Source organism: Crinia signifera, chromosome 2 (assembly GCF_055691185.1).
Source record: "Crinia signifera chromosome 2, ASM5569118v1, whole genome shotgun sequence".
Classification (NCBI taxonomy): domain Eukaryota; kingdom Metazoa; phylum Chordata; class Amphibia; order Anura; family Myobatrachidae; genus Crinia; species Crinia signifera.
Window position 1 is genome coordinate 290542542 of NC_139218.1, and position 13046 is coordinate 290555587.

Here is a 13046-nt window from a genome sequence, read left to right on the forward strand (position 1 = left end):
TTTAGGGTTTGGTGACATACGAATATGTAGTCGAAGGTTTATAAATACAAATAATTTATTCCAGTACTTTTTAAATTTATGACAGTCCCAGAAGCAGTGGATTAAGGATGCTGATAGCATGTCACATTTTGGGCAACGTCCCTCTTTACCAGGAACAAAGTGGGCTCTAACGCTCGGGGGCATATAGGCCCTATGAAGGGTAATGAAGTGCACTTCTTGCAAATATGCCGAGTGCAAAGTCTTCATTGTGGTTGAGTAGTTCCTTATAAGATCTGTCCCTGACTGAATTTCCCCTACGTCGCGGTGCCATCTGTCTGCCAGCTTTGTCATGAATGAAGTGGAGGGCATGTTCACTACAAGTGTGTATATCTGTTTCAGTTTGTATGCCTGAGTTTCCCATCTTTTAAGAACCTTCAGAATCCCGACTAAGGGTAGATGTTGTGTGTCAGTGAGGTGTAGAGATTGTACGTAGTGCCTGGCCTGTAAGTACATATAGAAATTAGAATTGGTTAAAATGTAGCGTTCTCTCAGATCATGGAATGGAAGGATCACACCTCCAGGATCAAAAATTTGGTTTGCCGATGACAGTCCCTTTTCCCTCCATTGGAGAAAAGTGGCGTTGTGCACGGAGGGCAAAAAGGAAGCATTTCCCCAAAAGTGGACATATGAGGTAGCTTCATGGCGTCCCTTACGCTTCTTGTTGAGTGTTACCCAGCTCGCATACGTGTCATGAAAAAGTGGGTGACTTAGAATTTTGGGAGGGATAAGACTTCTCTTGGTGTGCAACAAAGCGAATATGGGTGAAAGATCTGCATGTCCAGATCGAGGTCTGCGTAATTACTTTGGCCCAGGATCCAATCCGCAGCGTACCTCATGAGAATGGATAGGGAGTATGATGACAAGTCTGGTACCCCCGAGCCCCCTTCCTCTCTTGTCATGGCCAGTTTAGAAAAGGCAATTTTGGGTTTCTTCCCCTGCCAGATAAACCTTTAATGGCTTTTTTCAACTTTTGATTCTCGCCCTTAGCTATTGTGAAAGGTATCAAAAAAAGGGATAGGGGTTGGGGAGGTTAGTTCTGCACAAGACTGTTAATTAGATATAGGTTGTTTTCCCCGATTGTGTGTTGCTATGCTATAGTTGCAATGGATACATATATGGGGGTGCTGCCAAAGACAATAGATATGGTACAAGAAGAAGACAGAAAAGGATTGTCTTTTTGGCTGGCGCACTAAAGAGAAAAGATGAGTTTCGTTTAAAAATTAACTTTTAATAATGTCAATAAAAGAAGGCCATTAGAGTGAAATATAAGCTACGTACATGACTGACAAAAACATTGAACAATTATTTAAAATGCACGTGCTGTGTGTGTGTCCTGTGTTTATAGATCATAGCGTGAGATTCCTGTTCGTAATTGTCACTGCAACAATTATTAAATTATGTCATATCTTTGCAAAGATATGACATAATTTAATAATTGTTGCAGTGACAATTACGAACAGGAATCTCACGCTACGATCTATAAACACAGGACACACACACAGCACGTGCATTTTAAATAATTGTTCAATGTTTTTGTCAGTCATGTACGTAGCTTATATTTCACTCTAATGGCCTTCTTTTATTGACATTATTAAAAGTTAATTTTTAAACGAAACTCATCTTTTCTCTTTAGTGCGCCAGCTAAAAAGACAATCCTTTTCTGTCTTCTTCTATTGTGAAAGGTAGAAGTTACATAATGTAATTTTTTTTTGGAAAGATGATGGTTTTTATTATTGCTATATGTCCCATTAGAGATATTGGGAGGTCCTGCCAGCCATCTAGTTTTGTAATAATACTGGATATAATTGTCATGAAATTCAGATGATCTATGTCAGAGGGAGATTTAGGAACTAGTATCCCAAGATATTTAAAGTGAGTATGCATGACTTTTGAGTGAGTTGTGTCAGATAAGGTTGATACTGTACATCTCTCTGTGGTACGTTAAGAGGCAGGAGCTCAGACTTGCTAACATTGATTTTGTGCCCTGCTCTGGCTCCAAATAAAGTGATGAGATGTAAGATCTCTGGGATGGAGTTTAGGGGATCTGACTTAAACAGGAGCATGTCATCGGTAAATAGAGCTATTTTCAGCTCCGCTTCTCCCACCCTTACACTAATGTATGTACTCGAGGCCCGTAACATCATTACCAGTGGCTCCAATGCAATAGCAAATAGCAAAGGTGAGAGGGGGCATCATTGCCTCGTCCCCTTTTCAATAATAAAAGGGTCTGATAGGAACCTGTTGCAAGCTATGCGGGTTTGGGGGTTATAATATAACAGTCTTATGGTGTTAATAAAGCCTGTTGGGAATCCGAATTTGCCTAAAATTTCATAGAGGTGTGACCATTCTATAAGGTCGAAGGCCTTCTCTGCATCAAGGGATAGTATCGCTGTGTGATCATGAGGGGGGGGACTGGGAGGCCACCAGGACCTTCCTTACATTCACCACCGAGTGCCTCCCTGCTATAAATCCTGTTTGGTCAGGGTGAATTATTTGTGACATTATTTATTTTGGCGAGTAACTTGTAATCCAAGTTTAATGAGAATATTGGGTGATACGATCCCGGGTGGGAGAGATACCTGCCGGTTTTGGAATAATTTTTAGAGTGGCAGAGTTATAGTGAAGTGGGGCATTTTTGTCAGCAAGCATGGCATTAAATGCTTTGGTGAGTATGGGGATGAGTGTGGGGGCGAGAAGCTTATAAAATTATCCGCTATATCCGTCTGGGCCGGGCGCTTTTCCTGGTTTTAGGCTTTTTATTGCAGTAGAGACTTCATCTTCCGTAATGGCCTTTGTTAAAGAATCAGACGTTTCTGCCGTTAGGGTCGGGTAGTGAATGGAGTCCCATTCTCGGTCAGAAGGGGGGTGGGAGTCATGGGCTACTGAGGAGGTTGGACAGGATGTCTTTGGGATGTAAGAGGAGTATAAGGGTGAGATTCTATGCTTTGCGCTAAATGCGCATGTTTTATTCGCGCACCACATCGCCGCAAATGGCATTTTTCTAAATCGCACTTTTCAGTCACAATTCGATTATTTAATGTGATGCGCATTTGAGGCTGAAAAGTGCGAAGAGGTGCGAATTGCGGCAAAGAGGTGCGATTTTTAGTAACAAAAAAGTGCGATTTAAAGTAACAAAAAAATGCGAGTTGTTCCGGCGGTCATGTGCGAGTTTTGGACCAACCGGAGTGCGATTTACAAAACTGTCTCTGCATGACTAAGAACCCTCAAACCTATTGGCCCACCTATGTCCCCTCCATTATGCATCACACCCACTATATAAAGGGGCATTGGCGCCATTTCACTCTTTGATAGGAAGTAGGGAGCATGGAGAGGAGCAGTGGAAGCGTGAGTTCAGGAAGAGGTGTTGGTGGCAGAGTGAGGAGTGGCAGAGTGATGAGTGGCAGAGGGAGCAGTGGCAGAGGAAGCAGTGGCAGAGGGAGCAGTGGCAGAGGGAGCAGTGGCAGCAGCCAGTCAAGTGTGAGAGGCAGCAGTGTGGCAGGCAGCATGGCCACAGCAAGGCCAGCCTCAGCCCAGACCCTGGCCGTCCAGCCCCAGCAGGAGGAGGTGGAGGATCCGCTGGCATCCCCATCCTACAGCCAAGCCCTAGACCATACCCCACACCAGCTGCAGGAGGGCCACATGTCAGAGGTGGAGGAAGATGCTGGTGAGGAGGAGGAAGACACTGGCATGGAGGAGGAGGAGGGCGACATGGCTGGTGGTGAAAATGAGGAGGAGGAGGAGGAGGTGGTAGCTGGTCGCACCAAAAGTGGCCGCATGGTCAGGTTCTCCTATGAAGAAAATGTGGCACTTGTCCGGGCTATCATGCCAGTGTTCGAGTGTCTGCTTGGCAAAAGTAATTACAAGACCACTGCCCAGCGCAAGCGGGCTATATGGAAGGACATCACCCAGGCGGTGAACGCTGTCAGTAATCACAAGCGGCTGGTCCGCAATGTGAAAAAGCGCTTTAATGATATAAAACGCCAGTTAAAGCATAAAATGGCCCTGGAGATGGAGGAGGCCACCAGGACTGGAGGAGGAAGCCCCACCACTGTCAGCTACAATGCTTATAAAGGGGAAGCTGAAGCGCATCATCCCCCCTGAGGTCCTGCCTGGAATGCATGTGGCGGATTCCGACAGGCCACAAACGCCACCGCGAGCTGGTAAGTGTGACCCCATGCAAACTTTAACATACATGCCAATGTATTATACCTGTAATGTGCACTTGTATTGTTATGCTTTGTAAAGTGCTGCTGTGGAACTACATAGCCCAGCAAGGTCATGTACAAGAAAATGGCTGCTCCTACTTTGAAATTGCTGATAATGCTGGGCCTTGTAGTTCCACAACTAATCTGATTGATTAACAGTGTACCATTCTTTGCAGCAGACTAACATGTATGTGTACAAAAACCCTGTGGTGTACTGGTGGTTTAGCTGCCATGCCAACATACCACCGATTAGCCCATAGATGTCATGTGTACACTAGTTTACTACTAAGTTTTAAATTAAATATTTGACTTAAAACCAAAAAAAGGTGGTCCAGATATAATGCAGTCCTTTTCCATTGGGTATTGTCCATTATTGTCATTTCAATGCATGTTTTCTGAAAATGCTTATCCATTGCAAGGTCCATAATGCCTGGCCATCTTGCTTTGTACAGATTGTCCGTCCCGAAGTACTGCGGCATCCAAGAGAAGAAGGCCCCTTGCTGCGGAATCTGCGGAAGCAGGTAAATGACTAAACAACACCCCATTACACATACAGTACACACACCCATGTCACATCAACAATATCTCACACTACATTCTGCTCCTGCTGCTACATTGCAACGGAAATGAGTGTAATCTGACCTAGGCATGTGACATATTATTAATGTCAATGTTGCATGCTGTATCGGGGTACATGTGTAATTGCATAACACCCCTAGGTATGGGCGTCAGCCATCTATAGCCCTATGTAAAAAAGTGTAGACGACAGTGTGGCATATATATGCATCAATACTTACCTCTTCATCTGTATCCACAGGTGCTATACAACTAGGGAGCAACACAACCGATTCTTCAATAGTGGTGCTAGACGAAATGGACATCATTCTTGATCCGGTCGACACCTTTGCGGCAGAGGAAGAAATGCAGACCTCGTCCCAGAGTGATCTTCCCCCAAGTGGGGTGTCTCCCAACCCACCCCCAACCACCCAGCAACCCCATACACCAGCTACAGCTTCCCAAGTAGCTAACTCCTTGGTTAATTTCAAGGACAAACAGCTAGAATTCATGGCCTCCCAAAGCCTCCAAATTGGTAATATACAGGGGTACATGCGTGACACCTTCCTGCAGTTACGCAAAATTGCACGTAGTGTACGGGTAGGTGTAGGCACTCAAGTGCGCATTGCCAACAGTATTGACACCCGTTTTGCAGAACTAACTGCTGCAATAAGGGAGCAGAATAGCCATATTGGGAGCCTGGCCCAAAGTCTCACAGCACTAACCCAAACATGCACAGCGCAGACCAATGCCCTACTAGCTATGCAGGCCCAAATACAGCAGCAGCAGGAATGCATTGTGGGAGGTGGCGCTGCATCAACCCTCAGCAGTGTATCCAGCACCCCAATAAGTGTCTTCCCCACCCCGTCGTAGTGTGAGGACCCGTGGTGGGCATAGTGCCGGCTCTAGAAGTGGTGTAGGGCTGCCTGATGCTGGCCGAAGGTAGCTGCTACATCAGTGTTTATACTTATTAAAATGCCAAAGATCTTTGTACATGGCCCCACAGTTGGTATTTTGCACATGTAAAAATGCAGAATGCTTTACACCAAAAAAAGTAAAAGTTGCTAACCGCATAACATTGTTTCTGTGTCTTTTTCTCAATATAAATTAATGTGTGAATTCTAACATATTGTAATGGTATATGACTATGGGATTGCAGTAAAGTCGTGTGGTATAACTCCTTGGCTGCCAAAGGTTGTGGATCTACATTTTCCAGCAGGCTCTGACACTCATGGTTTGGACTGTAATATTTGTAGTGTGTCTGGGCATGCTGGCACATGTAGTTCCACAACACCAGTGAGCCATGTTTCACTGCAAACTTCATTCATACATGTACCAAGAGTACTTACAAGGTAGATATCAGCAAGGGATAGGTCAGCACCACCATGTGCATCCGTTGTGGACTGGTGTTGGGTTAAATGTGTGTGGAAACAGATGGTATTGGTCAATAATTTGTGAATGAGGACACTTACAACACTGGTACATTTTGGAGTACAGGCCACATGTGCTTACCAGATAAGTTACGCCTGCTGATGTATGTCCGCAACAACTTCTTTATAGCAAGTAACAGTTGAGTCAAATGCTTGGACAAAGTGGCCTGTGATACCACCAAGGCCCATGAGGTCACAGACTGAGTGGAGGCTGTGGACAAATAGGAGAGGGCACACATTAATTAGTGCTGGCCAGACACTACATAGTTGGCACCCACAAAATGGGACAAATCATATCTCACCTGCTCATATAACTCCTACAGGGTAATGTGGTTCAGCGTAACCATCCCCACAACCTGTGGATCCGACAGGTAGTCCAGGTACAGGTGAACACCATACATACGTGGGGTACCCAGTAGTGGGGGGGCTACCAGCATCTTTTGCCCACCTTCCTCCCTCCTGCGTTGCTCTTCCAAATGGGACACATCACAGATAAGCAACTTGAAAATAGTCATAAAAATCTACATGATTTAAACCCTCACAGGTGTCCTTACTGATGTTTGGGTTAATGTAGGGGGGTTGGTGAGTGATAATGAAGGCACCTGTGTTGAAATTAACCATGTGTGCACTTGACCAAAATGAGTTCTGTGCAAATGCGCCAAACAGAACCAGGTCTGAAATAAGTGCGATAAATAGACACCTAAAAAGTGCGAATTTCAAATGCGCATAGCATTAAATAAGCGGTTTGTATACTTTTGCATTGGAAAACATCTGGATGCGCTAAAAGTGCGAATTAATCTCGCACTTTTGGTCCGCATACCTTTACGCACATAATATGCGATTTCAGTCCCTTAGCGCATCACATTAAATTTGCGATTTCTCTGAAAATTGCGATATCGCCATTTTGTGGTCTAAATAACGCCAAAAAACGGAAATCGCATCCCATAGAATGTCACCCTAAGTGTTCATAAAATTATTGCATAGTTTACGCTATCTGGGCATTGGAGCTAGTCAAGGACCCATCTGTTTTACGCAAAGGGTGGTTTATATGATTTTATGTACCCTATAATGTTTAAAAGAACACTGATAATTTGTCAGAATGTTTTTTTATTTTTGTAGTCCTGGCACACAAACGGTGGAGGGAGAGGGATGAGAGGCATCACAGCTGCCGCCCCACCCAGGAATGGGAGGAGCAGCCGGGCCCCAGCTCAGCTGGCAAGTACTGTACTCTCTGTTTTCGATCATGCTTCCCAGTGGTTTTGTGTGACCACAATTGTGGTGCAAGCGTCTTTGTAAAGACCCATACACAATGCACGATTTAGAGCTGAAAGCATCTCACTTTTGGTGTTCTCATACACTTTCAGTGCTAAACTGCATAGTGTTTAAGCCATTGCAATGAGTGGTGAGCACTAATACGCACCCCCGCACCATTGCCAGGGCCGCCGCTCAATAGCTGATATTACTGTACCTGCAGGGAAACAGCGGGTTGGAAGGCTAGCCATAGCGTTGGCTACAGAAAGCCGATCACCCCTGATTTTCAGCACAGTGATTCCCCCCGCCCCGGAGGAGAAGCAGCTGGGCTCCAGCACAGATGGTAAGTATTGTATAATTCCTGGGGACCACCATGTTTACCATATAACACCTGTGGTCCTGCCATGTGTACCGTATATCACCTGCGGTCCAACCATTTACAGAACTGTATGTTTATTTTGTCTTTTTTACAGTTACACCAGCTGAATGTCACCCCCCCCCCCCCCAACACCCAGGCAGAACAAGAGCAGCAGGAGCAGCCAGTCCCCAGCACAGTTGGTGAGTATTGTATATAGTAATACCTGCTACCCCGCTATGCAGAGGAGTAGCTACTGTAGGTATGCACGGAGCAACGGTATGATTCGGTGCCCCCCCACAGTACTTTTTCCTTCTTATAGTAATGCTCCTTACACATTATGCCCCACAATCTGTAATGGCCATTACACATTATGCCCCACATCGTAATGCCACGTAGACATTATGCCACATTGTATTTCTTAAATAACTTTATGACACATACCCTAATGCCCATTGCACATGCTACACACCGTAATTCTTAATTCACTTTTATGCCACACTGTAATGCCCATTACACATTATGCCACATGCCGTAATGCTTCTGGGTAATGTTATACACGTACACGTAACAAAGTACTGTAATTACAGTATACATTTTGCACCCCACTTATACTTACAGTACACGCAAAATGCCCCCCAGCAATGCCCGCTTACACACATAATGGTCCCAGTAGTGCCGCTTACACATATAATGCCCTCCCTGCAGTGCCACTTCATTACACTCATAATGCACCCACTGCTGCTGTTTGCAAACATAATGTCCCCCTGTAGTGCCACTACCTTGCACACATAATGCCCCCACTAGCGTCACTTACACAAACAGTACAGTGGCGTGCGGTGGGATGAGGCAGGTGAGGCACAGCCTTTCCTGTCATACTAGCGTACATGCCTGCATTTTGAATTGATAAAGTATGTCAAAAATACAAATAATTTATTTAAAAAATCTTATTTTTATTATTCAAATCATTTTTATAGTCAATACTCTGGAGTAAAAAGGGTACTTATGTAGTATCTGGGCGTCCGATTTAGAAATCGGATCAGATCGCATCGCATCGCATCGCATGCGACCAAATCGTATGCGATGCGATGGTCAAGATTTTTCCATAGGATTCAATGTTAAAATGGTCTGAGTCCATTTTAACATAGAATTCAATGGGAAAAAGGGGTCCTTTTCCTTTCCCCACTATCCAAGTGGGCATGGAGTTGGATATAAACCTGTGGCGAGCGTAGCGAGCCACCGAGCCCGAAGCGTGGCGAGCGTAGCGAGCCCCGCGAGGGGACACAGAATACTTTTTAAGAAATATGCGTCCCCTCGCGGGGCTCGCTTCGCTCGCCACGCTTCGGGCGCGGTGGCTCGCTGCGCTCGCCACGCTATATAAAATCAACTCTATGCCCACTTGGACAGTGGGGAAATGAACAGGACCTTCTTAACATTGAATCCTATGCAAAATCGCATCGAATCGCATCGCATCGCATCTGATTGTATGCCTTAAGGTAAGGCATACAATCACAAAATCGGCAGCCCAGATACTACATAAGTACCGTAAAAAGTATACCAGTGAGGCAGTGAATCTCCAGCAGTGTATACTGCTGTACATGTGTATAATGCCGGCATTTACCCCATGGCTCATATATTGTGTGCATATCTGGCTCTGGCACTTGCCAGGGACTCTTGAACCATTTACTTCACCGCAGGTCCCTGATACAGTATAATGCCCGCACTAGTGCCACTTAAATAAATAATGCCCCCTGAAGTTCTGTTTACCTACATGCTCGTTGCCAAGGGGGATTATATGCTTGTTGTTAAGGGGGATTATATGCCCGTTGCCACAGAGGGTTACACGTTCATTGCCAGGGGTTCCATGCTCATAGCCAGGGGGGATTATGGGCTTTTTACTAAGGGCGGATTACATGCTTGTTGTCATAGGGGGTTATATGGTCGTGGACAGGGGTTCCATTCTCATAGCCAGGGGGGTTAAATTGTTGTTGATTAGGGGGACTTAAATGTGCATTGCCTGGGGGGTTAAATGGACTAGTGGGAATTACAGTAAAATTAGTTTGTTGCCCACCCTTCCCCCTGCCAGGTGGCAACCACCCGTCCACCATGGAGGCACTGAGTCTTTGACAGCATCACAGAGACCCTGCCCCCTCCAAAGATGGCCACAAAGGAGACAGCCACTACAGGAATCAGTGCACCTTTAGTGCCTGTCAATGTGCTAGAGGTGCAGAAGTACTGTAGTGTGTTTTTTCTATGGTGACAGCCGGGCACAGGGTCTCTGTAATGCTGTCAGAGACTCTGCACCCTCAGGGTGGGCATGTGTATTGTATAATTTCTATGGTGACTTCAAGTGTACCGTATAATACCTGGGGTCCTGCCTTGTTTACCGTACTGTAAAACACCTGGGGTCTCACCATGTATACTGTATAGTACCTGTGGTCCAACCATTTACAGTACTGTGTGTTTGTCTTTTTTTCAGTTACACCATCAGAACGCCACACCCCCATCCAGGATGTGGAGGAGGGGGACTAGCCGGGTCTTAGCACCCCAACTCAGGACCATGGTGGGTAAGAGGAGGGAAGCTCCGACAGTGGTAATCATTGTTAAAGTCACTATTTGCCTACAGTATTATTGTGATTTGTTTATTTTACCATACTTGGTATGTTTTACACACAGACTGCCTTGTTATGTTCACTGAAGACGAGGAGGCAGAAGAGGAGGAGACATATTTTTGGAAGTACATTATACAATTGGATAGTGCTGATAGTGCTGCATTCAGCTCCTTTGTGGTAGGGATGACCGTCGATGATTAGAAATCATTGATAGTTTATGGCCGATGTTGAATAGTTTTACCATCGATGGGGGAGAACCAGATGGTTTCCCACCATCAATGTCAAGCTTAAACAAATAGTTTTGTTTTTTGCTTTTTCTCCAAGGGTTTTTTGCTTTTTTTTTGTTTTTTTGCTTTTTCTTCATCTATTGAATAGTAATACACTATTGATGGCCATTTACACTTTTACCATCAATGGCAACCATCGATGGCGAATGCAACGATGGTCAGTCCTACTTTGTGGTTGGGTGTGAATAACGATCAACATGGAGCATAGCTCCACCCCCGACACCCATGAAGCCCCACCCTCGTATTTTGATTATCCACAGGCCAATTTATCAAAGAAAATGGATGACCATCGATACGTAAAAACATTGATGGTCATCTATTGAATAGTAATACACTATTGATGGCCATTTGCCCTTTTACCATCAATGGCAACCATCGATGGAGAATTCAACGATGGCCAGTCCTACTTTGTGGTTGGGTGTGAATAACGATCAACAATGCATTGTAATGTGTAAAACAATCTTGCATAATTGATACAATGCACAATGCACAATGGTACAATTTGGTTGTCCAATTTAATTGGTTACATTTAATTGGATTCAATTAACATACAGTACAATATAATTGCTGATCGTTACGAGAGAACTGAGAGATCTTATTTCTGCTTCAAAGTATAGTTGGTGGTTCAATGGTGATGCAGTCGCTTATTGAAATTGTCCAAGGGTACTGGTAGGGGATAGAGAGTGAGGTACACTACAGTACAGTCCGGTTGGTTATTGGGTGTGTGGTGAGGGGGTGTCCAACACACTTGGTCTGAGTGCGGCATCTCACTGGTCTGGACCTACTTTTACAGTTACAGAGAAGAAGGGGCTGGATGTAGGGGAGCCCGATGCCTTTGTCCAGTGGTGGGTGTGCTTTACGTGATGCGTAGGTCGGGGATACTGGAGAGGGTGGCAGTGTGGGTGGTTATGAACCTGCCTCTGCCGTGTGGTGTGGTAGTTCACTTTGCGGTGCTCTGCAGTGGGGGTTGCGCAGCCTTTGGTCCCTGGCTGGTAGCAGGTGGTTGGTGCATGCTGGGAGATGGTGTGTAATGTAGGTACTTGAATGCATTTCAGCCTATCAGGGCCTTTTCAAATATATATTTGGTACCCAATGTTACTCGGGTTGGGTTGTGCAATTAGCATTACTTGAACTTTATGCTTCTCTTGTTTTAAGCTTGACATCTCTTTCAACAAACCCAGGAGGTGGCTGCCTAGTATCATCTGAAGTTATCATCCAGATCCATCCAGCAAAGGCTCTGAACATGCTCCCCATGCCCAGGACACCAAGCAATGTATATTATGTGGTAACAGTTCAAGTGCTAGTAACTAAAAATATGAAAAACAGTGAAAAATGTGACTGTGAGATTAGCTGCACAGTAACATTAGGGTCCAGCTAGAATCTATGCATATCCATACAAATAAATGTGCAGCATTGACAGAAAACAGAAATGCAGGAACAAATAAGGATATTGTATATATATCAGGATTCATTAAATATTAATATTTATATGCAAATATGGAATGAGAATGTAATGCATTAGAGATTGAGACTCTCAGGTAAAGGTACTAATACTGCAGACTAATTCAATAAAAGTCTATGGGACTGGAACCATGGTTATGTGGATTAAATTTGTATTTGATGATACCTATAACCATAATGCAGAGAACTGTACAAATATAAAAAAAAAGCTTCATGTTTTTTATTTTTTTTATTTAAGCCATTAATAAACCACAAAATGTTGGGAAACTACACATCCCAGCATGCTTTGCAATAGTTTTACCATTCTCTAATAGCAAAACTGTGGCAAAGCATGCTGGAATGTGTAGTTTCACAACATCTGGAGGGCCAACGTTGGACATGCCTGGTCTAGTTCATCCTCTGAGTCTAAGAGATTCCAATCACTTGTTATTCTGGCTGTCTGATTTAAGAAGCCTCTACTTTAAAGCTTTGGGTTGGTGACTTGAAGCTTTAGAAGCTTGTTTTGTCAGTTGGCTTAAAATGTACTGCAGTGGTTAATGTGCCATCCTTTACCGCAACCCATACATCCAAATAATGGGTGGATTTTGTGATGATTTGTTAATTGATTTTTATGGGGGGCATCCAGTTTTTAATGTTAGAAGCAAGAGAATGGAGAGACTGGATGTCACCTGTCCACAGCAAGAATCCGTGACTTGGCTTGGTTTGTTGCTCATCACTGCAGGATAAAGAAAAGGAGTGGTAGCAGCGCTAAGAATAAAAATATTAAGAATTGGATGATCTTTACACAAAATGCTTTACTGGGGTTTAAAACAATGACATAAACATAAACCTATACAATAAAAATGTTATCA